Raw genomic sequence first — 11,325 nt, forward strand, 5'->3', positions numbered from 1 at the left:
CTCTTCTCCCTTTTGGTAAATTTAGACTGTCTGCTAAGTCAGTGATATATTCAAAATGCTTGAGTATTCTTAACTCAAACAAATTATAACATATTTATTCAATGTTAGTTCTGTGCTACCTGGTAGAAATAAAGAACAAGATATGGATTCTGCTCACAAGGAATGCCACCATTTAGTTGGGAGTTTGCAGCAGAGTCCCACACATATGTTCTTGGCACCACCATTCTGTTCTCTGCAGGCTCAACTTCCAATGGAAGCTACTGAAACCTGCCCGATTTTCATGACTAGCAGAAAAGGCCAACTAATAAAAGTCTTCAACCTATCACCCCTTACCAGGGGCATTTGTGTTTAGGAGCTCAGTTCTATCCGACTCTTTGTGACCCCATGGACTGTAGCCCACCAGGCTCCTCTGTCCTTGGAATTCTCCAGGCAAGAATACTGGAGTGGATTGCCATGCCCTTCTGCAAGGTATCTTCCCAACCCAGGGATTGAACCTGGGTCTCCCACATTGCAGGCAGACTCTTTACCGTCTGAGCCACCAGGAAAGACCACCAGGGGCATTTAGTAATTAAATATTTGGACTTCTTTGCTCACTGATGATGGCACCCCACTCCAGTACTCTTGCCTGGAAAATCCCATGGATGGAGGAGCCTGGTGGGCTGCAGTCCATGGGGTTGCTAAGAGTTGGACAGGACTGAGCGACTTCACTTTCACTTTTCACTTTCATGCATTGGAGAAGGAAATGGCAACCCACTCCAGTGTTCCTGCCTGGAGAATCCCAGGGACGGGGGAGCCTGGTGGGCTGCCGTCTGTGGGGCACAGAGTCGGACATGACTGAAGCGACTTAGAAGCAGCAGCAGCAGCAGCAGCTCACTGATGAAGTGAACTCTACGGTTTGTATTTTACACCTTTTCCTGGGTCCCCCAAGGACCCATTTCAGTTTTCTGTGGTGGCAACTTTCTGATTTACACATCTTTTACTTTTCTGGATTCTTTCCCCTGTCTCAGCACTGCTCCTGAGGACTACTGTTTTCTGATATTTCCTCTCTAAGAAACTACTTCTGCTTGAAACCTTGTCTCAGAATCTGATTTTGGGAGAATTTGAATAAGACAAAGTTGCTACGAATTATGCTGTAAATTAGAAACAAAACAGTAGAAACAATAAAATAACTCATTTAAATGGTACTTGGTTAGATTAATATTAAAATTGCAAAAAATAATTGACAACAAGAGACTTCAGCATTATCATTTAAGAGCTGTGTGACTGGGCAAGTCAATGATATATATTTTTTTCCGAACCTTTTTTTCCCATGTCTTTGTTTTCCTTTGTAATTATTGTTATTATATTGTGTTTGTTAAGAATAAAACATGAGATTTACCCCCTTAACAAATTTATACATAATGATACAGTATTGTTAACTATAGGCACAATGTTGTACAGTAGATTTCTGGAATTCATTCATCTTGCATGACTGAAACTATATTTTTTGAATAGCAACTGTCCTTTCCCCTTCCTTACAGCTCTCACTAACTGCCACTCTATTCTCTATTCCTGTTTTACTATTTTAAATTTCTCATACAAGTAGGATCATGCATTTTTTGTTCTTCTGTATCTGACTTATTTCACTTAGCATGATGTCCTATGGATTCATCCATGTTGTTGTATATAGCAGGGTTTTTTTTTAAGCTGAATAATATTCCATTGTGATTATGCACCACATTTTCTTTAACCATTCACTCCACGGTGAACACTTAAATTTCCATGCCTTGGCTACTGTGAGTAATGCTGCTGTGAACCAGAGAGTGCATATATATCTCTTTGAGATACTTATCTTAGTTCATTTGAATGTATGCCCAGGAATGAGATTGCTGGATCTCACAGTTGCATCATTTTACATTCCCATCAACAGTCTACAAGCATTCCAATTCTGCCATATCTTCATCAACAATTGTTGTTTTTTTCCTCACTTGTACATAAGAATAACAACTTTTTCTTGACATTGTGATTTATAATGTTATATACCTTATTATCATGCGAAGCACCAACACATTAGAAAAGACCCTGATGCTGGGAAAGACTGAAGGCAAAAAGAGAAGGTGGCTGAGGATGAGATGGTTAGATATCATCACTGATTCAATGGACATGAATTTGAGCACACTCCTGGGGATAGTGAGGGACAGGGAAGCCTAGCATGCTACAGTCTGTGGGACTGCAAAGAGTTGGACACGATTTAGTGACTGAACAACAATATATGTATATTTGGTTATTGTCTCTGTTTCTGGTGCAGAGCTCCTAAAAGGCTTAGGACTTCCTGTGTTAAGAGCAATAAAGTTGACTTTTGTTATGTTAATGAATTGACCAGGAAAGCACCTAAGGAAGCAAGCTGGTTGCCAGTGGAAACACCCTTGAATAGAATGTTGGAACTTTCAGTGCCTGGTTACTCCTCCTCAGGGGTAAAGAACAAGCCTGCAATGCAGGAGACGCAGGAGATGCAGGAAACATGAGTTTGATCCCTGGGTTGGGAAGACCCTCTGGAGGAGGAAATGACAACCCATTCCAGTATTCTTGCCTGGGAAAATCCCATGGACAGAGAATACAGGTTCACAGAGTCAGACTTGACTGAATGACTGAGCCTGCAATGGCAAGCCATTCCAGCACTCTTGCCTAGAAAATCCCATGGACGGAGGAGCCGGTAGGCTGCAGTCCATGGGGTTGCTACTAGTCGGACACGACTGAGCGACTTCACTTTCACTTTTCACTTTCTGAGTGACTTCACTTTCACTTTTCACTTTCACGCATTGGAGAAGGAAATGGCAACCCACTCCAGTGTTCTTGCCTGGAGAATCCCAGGGACTGGGGAGCCTGGTGGGCTGCCGTCTATGGGGTCGCACAGAGTCAGACATGACTGAAGCAACTTAGCAGCAGCAGCAGCAGCAGCACATGGATACAGGAAGACTTGGAGATTGAATCATTGGCCAATTATTTCATCAGTTGTCCCTGTGTATAAAGAAGTTTCTGGAAAAACCCAAGAGGAGGACATTTAGAGAGCTTCCAAACCACAGTGCTTCCTTGTGTCACTGTGCCAGGCCCCAAACCCTAGGAGCACAGATGCACCTTTGTTCAGAACCTCACCTTCTGTATTGCTATCTCTGCATCTGGCTGTTGATTTATACTTTCTATAATAAACAGTGAATATAGTGAGTAAACTGGTTTCCTGAATTCTAGGAGCTGTTTTAGCAAATGAATTAAACCAAGGACAGGGTCATTGGGACTTTCAATCTATAGCTACACAAGTGAACACTGGGCTTGCAATTGGTGGCTAAAGTGTGTGTGTGTGGTGGTGGTGGTGGTGGTAGGGGCAGTCTTACAGGACTGAGCCCTAAACTGAGATATCTGATGTTATCCCTGAGTACACAGTGTCAGAATTGAGTAAAATTGTAAGATACCCAACTTGGTGTTAGAAAATTGCTTTGTGATGTTGGGAAAACCCACACACACTGGAATTGGTGACAAAAATTTTACTTTCTTAATAATTGTTAGGCACAGATAGGACAATACATATGAATATATTTGTATAAGTAATTGACCAATATAAGCTATTAATATTTTCCATGTCACTTTACACTTATTTTATAACAAGGTATTCATGAAAAATATTATGAAATAAGGTATGTTAAAGAAATATCAAATGATATAAAAGTGTATAAATTATTAATTAAAATTTTTTCTTTGCTGTGCCTTGCATGGGATCTTAGTTCCCAGGTCAGGGGCTGCATCCATGACCCCTGCAGTCGAAGCTCGGAGTCTTAACTACTGAACATCCAGGGAAGTTCCTAGAAGTGTATGAATTAAAATGATCTCACTCTCCACCTTCCCACTCAAGTCCTTTTCCCCATTGCCCAGAGCAACCGTTGAGGATTTCTAAATTTGGTTTTTCTAATGATTATCGTTAATTTGACACTATGTGTTGTGCTCAGTTGCTTCAGTTGCGTACGACTCCTTGTGACCCTGTGGACTGTAGCCTGCCAGGCTCCTCTGTCCATGAGATTTCCCAGGCAAGAATGCCATGCTTGCCTCCAGGGGATCTTCTTGACCCCAGGAATCAAACCTGAGTCTCCCGCATTAACCAACTGTGATCAATTCTATTGACTCCTCACCCTGATGTATAAGAAATTTGGTATCATTATTATATCCTGCCATTGTTGCTCAGTCACTCAGTCGTGTCTGACTCTTGGGACTCCATGGATTGCAGCACACCAGGCTTTCCTGTCCTTCACTACATAATTTTTAACAGTTATATTTTTATTTAGGTTTTTTTTTTTTTGATGGTTGTTTACCTGAACTTTCTTAGATCTGTGCTTCTTGACTTAGCAAATTTAGGCAGTATTTATTGACTTTTGTTTTGAAACAAGGAAATTAGCACATCTGCCTTTCTTTCTGCCTCTTCTGCTTCCCATTTTTGTTTCTGTTATTTTATTAATTTTACAAGGTCAGAGTTGAAGACAGTACATTCTGTTCTGTAACTCTAATTCATTATCCTATCCTTTGTCAATTTGTAGGTTCTAAAAACAGAAAACCCCAATATCTTGTTTGCAATTTATGATTACATAAATACAACACTGTAGTAGAACAGTCAGAACAACACCTAAGAAAATAAATTCTTGTGTTACTAATTCTTTTTCTTCAAAATTATATTCTAAGCGTTTTTCTTTTTTTATGATTTCACTTTATGCATTTGTTTCTTTTTGGCTGTGCTGGGTCTTGTTGTTCCATGGGCTTTTCTCTAGTTGTGGCGAGCAGGGGCTGCTCTTCATGGCCCTGTGAGGGCTTCTTATTGCAGTGGTTTCTCACGTTGCACAGCATGGCTCTAGGGCTCACAAGCTTCAGTAGTTGTAGTTCCTGGGCTCTAGAGTACAGGCTCAATAGTTGTGGCACACAGGCTGAGTTGTTCTGAGTCATGGGAAATCTTCCCAAACCAAGGATCAAACCTGTGTCTCCTGCATTGGCAGGCGGATTCTTTACCACTGAGCCACCAAGGAAGCCCTCTAAACTTTTTTCCAATAGAATCTGTTGATCAGGAAAAGCATTTCAAAGAAATGAAACTTTCTGCAGTTCTTCAAGGTCATACTGCCACTGATTTTTATGCCTTATATTGTACCTATTTCTAGATTCCTTATTCTTATCTTGGAACATCTCTGAATAATTTATTGCTATAGGGGATTTTAGGATTATTTTACATGCCTGTAAACACCTTTGTATGTATCTGATAATTTCCCTGGTATAGATTTCTAGTGATATAAGATGATTTATGTATCATTTTGAATGTTATTTTGGCGATATACAATAAAGTCAGTTAATTTTTTTTTTTTAATTTTTTTGTACTTTGAATTGTGAAATTTTACCTGAAAATTTCCTGGTATGATTTTGTTCTTACTGTTGTTTTCCTCATTTAGTCTGCCTGGTACTAGGCAAGCTAATCAGGAGAAGGAAATGGCAACCCACTCCAGTATTCTTGCCTGGAGAATCCCTTGGACCAAGGAGCCTGGTGGGCTGCCATCTATGGGGTCACACAGAGTTGGACACGACTGAAGCAACTTAGCAGCAGCAGCAGCAGGTAAGCTAATAAATCTGAATACTTGAGCCATTTTTTGGCTCTGGACATTTAAAAAAATTATTTAATTAACATTATTAAATATTTACTTATTTCTCATTATAGATTAAACTTTTGCTGCATGCTGGGGTTAGAGACAGAAGCTGAGGTAAAATGATACCTCGAAAAACATCCCTGGACTTTGATACTAAGTAAGGATTTAAGATATGTATACCAAATTTTCAAATAGGTAAAAAAGTAATAGTTTGGGGAGTAGGGAGATGGAATAAAGTAATTCTCTCCTTTAATAATTTTTTAATTTTATATATAATGTCCTTTTGAAAACGTTATGCTTTTGTAAATAGAACATTATCTCTAATATCTTTAAGTCCATTAAACTAAGATTCATGAGAATCTTCTTGAATCTTCTTCTGCTCCCTAAATTAGCATTGCTTCCTTCAGTATCATGAATTGTATTGTTTATTCATCTTGATCTTTGACTAACCTGATACAGATTTTTTTAAAAGTCCAATGATCTCTTTTGGGTCTGTTATGATGAATTAGTTTGAGATTTTCCTGTGGACCATGATGATTTGTTTCTCTGTTGGGTCTTTCCACCAAATATGAGGGGAATTGTAGGCTTGGTGTGAGTTAATGGGTAGATTTTTCTGAAGGATGCATGGAAGAAGAGCGGACTGGTAGCTGTTGTTTATTCTCAGGTGGTAAAACAGCTAGACTTTTTTTGGTCTTGTTTACTCCTAGAAACATCATCTGTTTCTGCTGCATCAGTTTTTTCACTGCTTGTATTTTGGTTACAGAAAGAGCTTCAGTGAAATTTCCTTATTTTACAGGTCAGGAAAAAGTGCTAGAAATTGAATGATTTGCATAAACTCAGGATAAATGGTGGCAAAGATGAGTTAAATTAAATAATTTAGAATTCCTGATTATAAATCCTAATATTTCCCATAATCTCAAGACTTCCACTCCATTTGGGAAGTATATGTTTTCATTCATATATAATCTTCTAGGGAAGCTTGACAATAGCAGAATTATTACTCCAATGTCAGTTAGGTGTTCAAAGCTATTTAAGAAGTGAAACTGTCTGTATAGGATAGGGAGATGTTAAAATGTATTTGACCTAAGAGGCTGAATGTCTATCTTGTTCTTGAACAATTTTTTATCGGTCTGAGAAGTCCCAGATAGAAACATATAGACAGAGTATAAGTCTATTTTGAACAGTTATTCAAAAATAAAACATTTGGTAAGGATAGTAACCTTCTGAAAGGCATTGTATATCAGCATCCTCAAAATCTGAAGAAAATTGGGAAGAGAGAGCTCAGAAAAGCAACAATATCTATATGAACACTGAATAGATATATAAACTGAATAGATAGAAGAGGGAATTTCTACTATGTGTTAAATGCATTTTATACCTTATGCCAAGTTATACCATCTTCAGGCAGCCTTATGTAATCTTCACCTCAAAGAACTTCAAAGAGAACAATCTAATGACCTTTCCACTGCTCATCCCGTCTTCTTACATGCAGGTGATATTAATTTGCTATTTGGTATGCTGAAGTTTTAAAAGGAGTTTGGGGAATAAGGAAATTTCTGTTTGTCTTTGAAAATAAAACTAATTCAGGGTAGTCCTGCAAATTGTAAAATGATGCTCTTTGTAGACATTGTGAAAAATGCCTCTAATACCATGAGAGAATAAAATCTACTAGTTTTCAAGAAATTTAATTCACTTCTCAAGTTAATTCTTTATCTATATTTAACTTAAAAGTAAGGAAGGTAGTTAAATTAAAATTAACTTTTAGCATGCTAGAAGTAGTTCCTGCTAATAAGATGTATACAGAAAGAGTCAGAGACTTTTGGTGAGCCAATTGGGTCTGAAAAGTGTCTCCCAAAGTAACAGGATAAAACAAACAAACAAACAAACAAAAAACTATTTTGTTTAAGTATTCTAAAGGGACTGATTTATAAACTAGAATGTGAAATTATTATTGTAATGAGAGATACAGCTTAGAAGATTACCAACATTTGGCATTTGCAAAGAAAATCTCCCTTCTGTTGGGGCAGTATACTCAGGACTCCTTGAGTCTGTGAGTTCAGATGGACAAATTTCAAGTTAGGATTTTTTGAAAGGAATATTTCTCTCAAACTACAGTACCTGAAAAATTATTCTTTATGCTAGCAGTATTATAGTTAATAACAATTTTTTTTTTTTTTGCAATCAGCTCCCTTTTTTACATGGAGAAAGTAACAAGAAGGAACTTCTTAAATGTTTAATAATTACACTAAGTGAAGGAAAGAAATTTAAAAAGCTCAAATCTTTTCTTTCTTTTTTTTGTTGCCTCTAAACTCTTTGGCTGTGATTACCCAATTGTTTCACAATGTTATGATACGCTTGAGCAGAATAGAACTTTATTTCCTTTAGTTACTTTCCAGTCACCTTTTTGTTGTGTTGTTTTTGTTTCTGGTTTGAGACTACAGAGACAGTCTGATCCCAGAAGCAATGTGTTGAGCTTGGATTCAGAGCGCTTGGATTCAAATCCCCTTTGGATTTCTTGCTAATTGCCTATGTCTCATTTTTTCCTCATCTGCAAACCAGAGATAAGGCAAAGGAGCCTGTGGTGAAATGGGATAACATATGTAAAAACAAGTGGCATTACTCCTGGCACATAATGGGCATTCAGTAAAGTGCTGATTGAATCCGAGTTCATGCTGATCACCTTTACAGGATGTGGGAAACATCCTATTTCATTTTGAATGTATTTAAGAAAACTTCATCAATTCACTATCTCAAATGGAACACACATTCATAACTTCTCAGTTCCTTAGACAGTGTTACCTATGTAGATGTCTAAGTTCAAGTTTATGTTGAATATTTTTTACTTCAATTTTATAGCACAATATTTTCTGCCTCTGTCCCTAAATTATAGGTATGTCTTCTTTTAGAGCTTATTGTGTGTTCTAGACACGTTGTATACTGGTTAAGAGTTCGTTCTGCTCATGTCTTCCTATGTCACCATTCAGTAACTTCATGTTAAGAATAACTTCATGCTGAGAATATTCACAACATGGCAGTTAGCAAACACAAGTCAAGATTTCAGGCTGCTGAAAGTTTTGTCATCTTGTATCTGCTTCGTGGTACCTTAATCATGGCAGAGAAAGAACAACCGGGAGGTTGTGTGTTACTTTTCTATGCATTGACTTCCATTCACAGCCATTGTCCAGAATTAAGTAAATGGCTGAGCTTAAATGCAAGACAGCAAGGGGATAATGAGGATTACATGATATGTTTTGTGAGCACCATAGTTTATGCCATGGATACTGGTTAAATTTAATAACTGTTAATTCTCAGTTATAGATTCTGTTACTTTTGAGAAAATCATTTTGCTAATAATCAATAATGCTTATCCTGATGCAGTAAAATTATCTTTATTCCAACTTATAGCTATTCTTGGATGAAGTTGGCTGGTCAAACACCCAAAACTGATGAGGTAGCTCTACTGGGATGATGTTTTTCGGAGGACCTGGGAGCCCTGTGAGAAAGAACTTATCCTATGGGAAGAAGAAATGAATCTACAAGTCTGGCCAAATATAGAAATCTTTGTTCCCAAATAAGTAACTTTCAGAGGAAGAACATGGAGCTTGTTCCTCAGGTATGATTGTCATCTCAGGTCTACCTGTACTCATGTTTATATTTGCAGGAAGGAGGAAGAAGAATAAATAAAAGCCAATAAATGCTATTTTGTATCTAAAATGTATAAGATATTGGAGCACAAACTATGATGCCTTAGATTACTGATAAGGGAGTACAATGAAGAACAAGAGAAGAGAATTTTACCCACTTTCCCACATACATCTGCAATAATTCTTAACCTTTGGTAAAAGTAATATACTGATGTTAGAATAATATACATACAGATATATTTAGAAACACATTCAGCATATGAATTCTAGCAGTCCATGTGGTCCCATGTGATATGTCCCTGCTAACATTCTCATGGAGCGAGCAGTGACAACACAGGGGCACTGGTGCCTGGTAGAGGTGATAATCTTAGTGGAATTAACTGTAAGCAGGAGATAAGTAGAACATGACTGGAGAGTGATGCACAGGAAGTGAGAGTATTACCAGTGGAGTGAACCATTAGCTAGTAGGAAGTAGCACTACCCAAGATAGAGTGATACCTTTTTAAAACTGCAGAGTCAGTTGAAGTCTCTACTGTAGGCATTGCTTTGAGTAGTGAGTTTGTAGAAGAAATAGAACCTGTATTGTTGTAGGGCTTCCCAGGTGGTACAGTGGTAAAGAATCTGCCTGCCACAAATGGATAAGGAAGTTGTGGTACATATAAACAATGGAATATTACTCAGCTATATAAAAAGAACACATTTGAGTCAGTTTCAATGAGGTGGACAAAACTGGAGCCTATTATACACAGTGAAGTAAGTCAGAAAGAGAAACACCAATATACTATATTAACGCATATATATGGAATTTAGAAAGAAACATTAAAAGACGCTTGCTCTTTGAAAGGAAAGTTATGTCCAACCTAGATAGCATATTCAAAAGCAGAGACATTACTTTGCCAACAAATGTCCGGCTAGTCAAGGCTATGGTTTTTCCTGTAGTCATGTATGGATGTGAGAGTTGGACTGTGAAGAAGGCTGAGCGCTGAAGAATTGATGCTTTTGAACTGTGGTGTTGGAGAAGACTCTTAAGAGTTCCTTGGACTGCAAGGAGATCCAGCCAGTCCATTCTGAAGGAGATCAGCCCTGGGATTTCTTTGGAAGGAATGATGCTAAAGCTGAAACTCCAGTACTTTGGCCACCTCATGTGAAGAGTTGACTCATTGGAAAAGACTCTGATGCTGGGAGGGATTGGGGGCAGGAGGAGAAGGAGATGACAGAGGATGAGATGGCTGGATGGCATCACTGACTCGATGGATGAGAGTCTGAGTGAACTACGGGAGTTGGTGATGGACAGGGAAGCCTGGCGTGCTGCGATTCATGGGGTTGCAAAGAGTCGGACATGACTGAGCGACTGAACTGACTGATGGAATTTAGAAAGATGGTAACGATGACCCTATATGTAAGACAGCAAGAAACACAGATGTAAAGAACAGACTTTTGGACTATGTGGGAGAAGGCAAGGGTGGGACTATATGAGAGAATAGCATGGAAACATGTATATTACCATATATAAAATAGATGACCAGTGCAAGTTGGATTCATGAAGCAGGGCACTCAAAGCTGATACTCTGGGACAACCCAGAGGAATGGGGTGGGGAGGGAGAGTGGAGGGAGTTTCAGGATAGGGGGACACATATACACCTGTGACTGATTTATGTCAATGTATGGCAAACACCACCACAATACTGTAAAGTAATTAGCCTCCAATTAAAATAAATAAATGAAGTTTAAAAAAAAGCAGATACACGATACTGGATGCTTGGGGCTGGTGCACTGGGACGACCCAGAGGGATGGAATGGGGAGGGAGGAGGGAGGAGGGTTCAGGATGGGGAACACATGTATACCTGTGGTGGATTCATTTTGATATTTGGCAAAACTAATACAATTATGTAAAGTTTAAAAATAAAATAAAATTAAAAAAAATTAAAAAAAGCAGATAAAGCACATATTATTAATACAAACTGCAATGATAAAATGAGCACAAAGTTGCTAAGATGTAAAGCACAGGAATTTGATAATGTCAAATGAGCCACTT

General features: G+C 38.3%; 1 long non-coding RNA gene across 2 annotated transcripts; it reads left to right on the forward strand.

Moving 5' to 3' along the window:
- Window positions 1–5,574: 5,574 nt before the first annotated feature.
- On the forward strand, window positions 5,575–10,286 carry LOC112577986. Of its 2 annotated transcripts, XR_006552315.1 has the most exons (4): window positions 5,575–5,614; window positions 5,717–5,802; window positions 9,051–9,258; window positions 10,229–10,286. It is a non-coding gene; the product is annotated as an uncharacterized LOC112577986 (long non-coding RNA). The 2 variants fall into 2 exon arrangements; XR_003102129.2 differs by lacking the exon at window positions 10,229–10,286 and having other exon boundaries at window positions 9,051–9,938.
- The last annotated feature ends 1,039 nt before the right edge of the window (window positions 10,287–11,325 follow it).

This window comes from Bubalus bubalis, chromosome 1 (assembly GCF_019923935.1).
Source record: "Bubalus bubalis isolate 160015118507 breed Murrah chromosome 1, NDDB_SH_1, whole genome shotgun sequence".
NCBI classification, from domain to species: domain Eukaryota; kingdom Metazoa; phylum Chordata; class Mammalia; order Artiodactyla; family Bovidae; genus Bubalus; species Bubalus bubalis.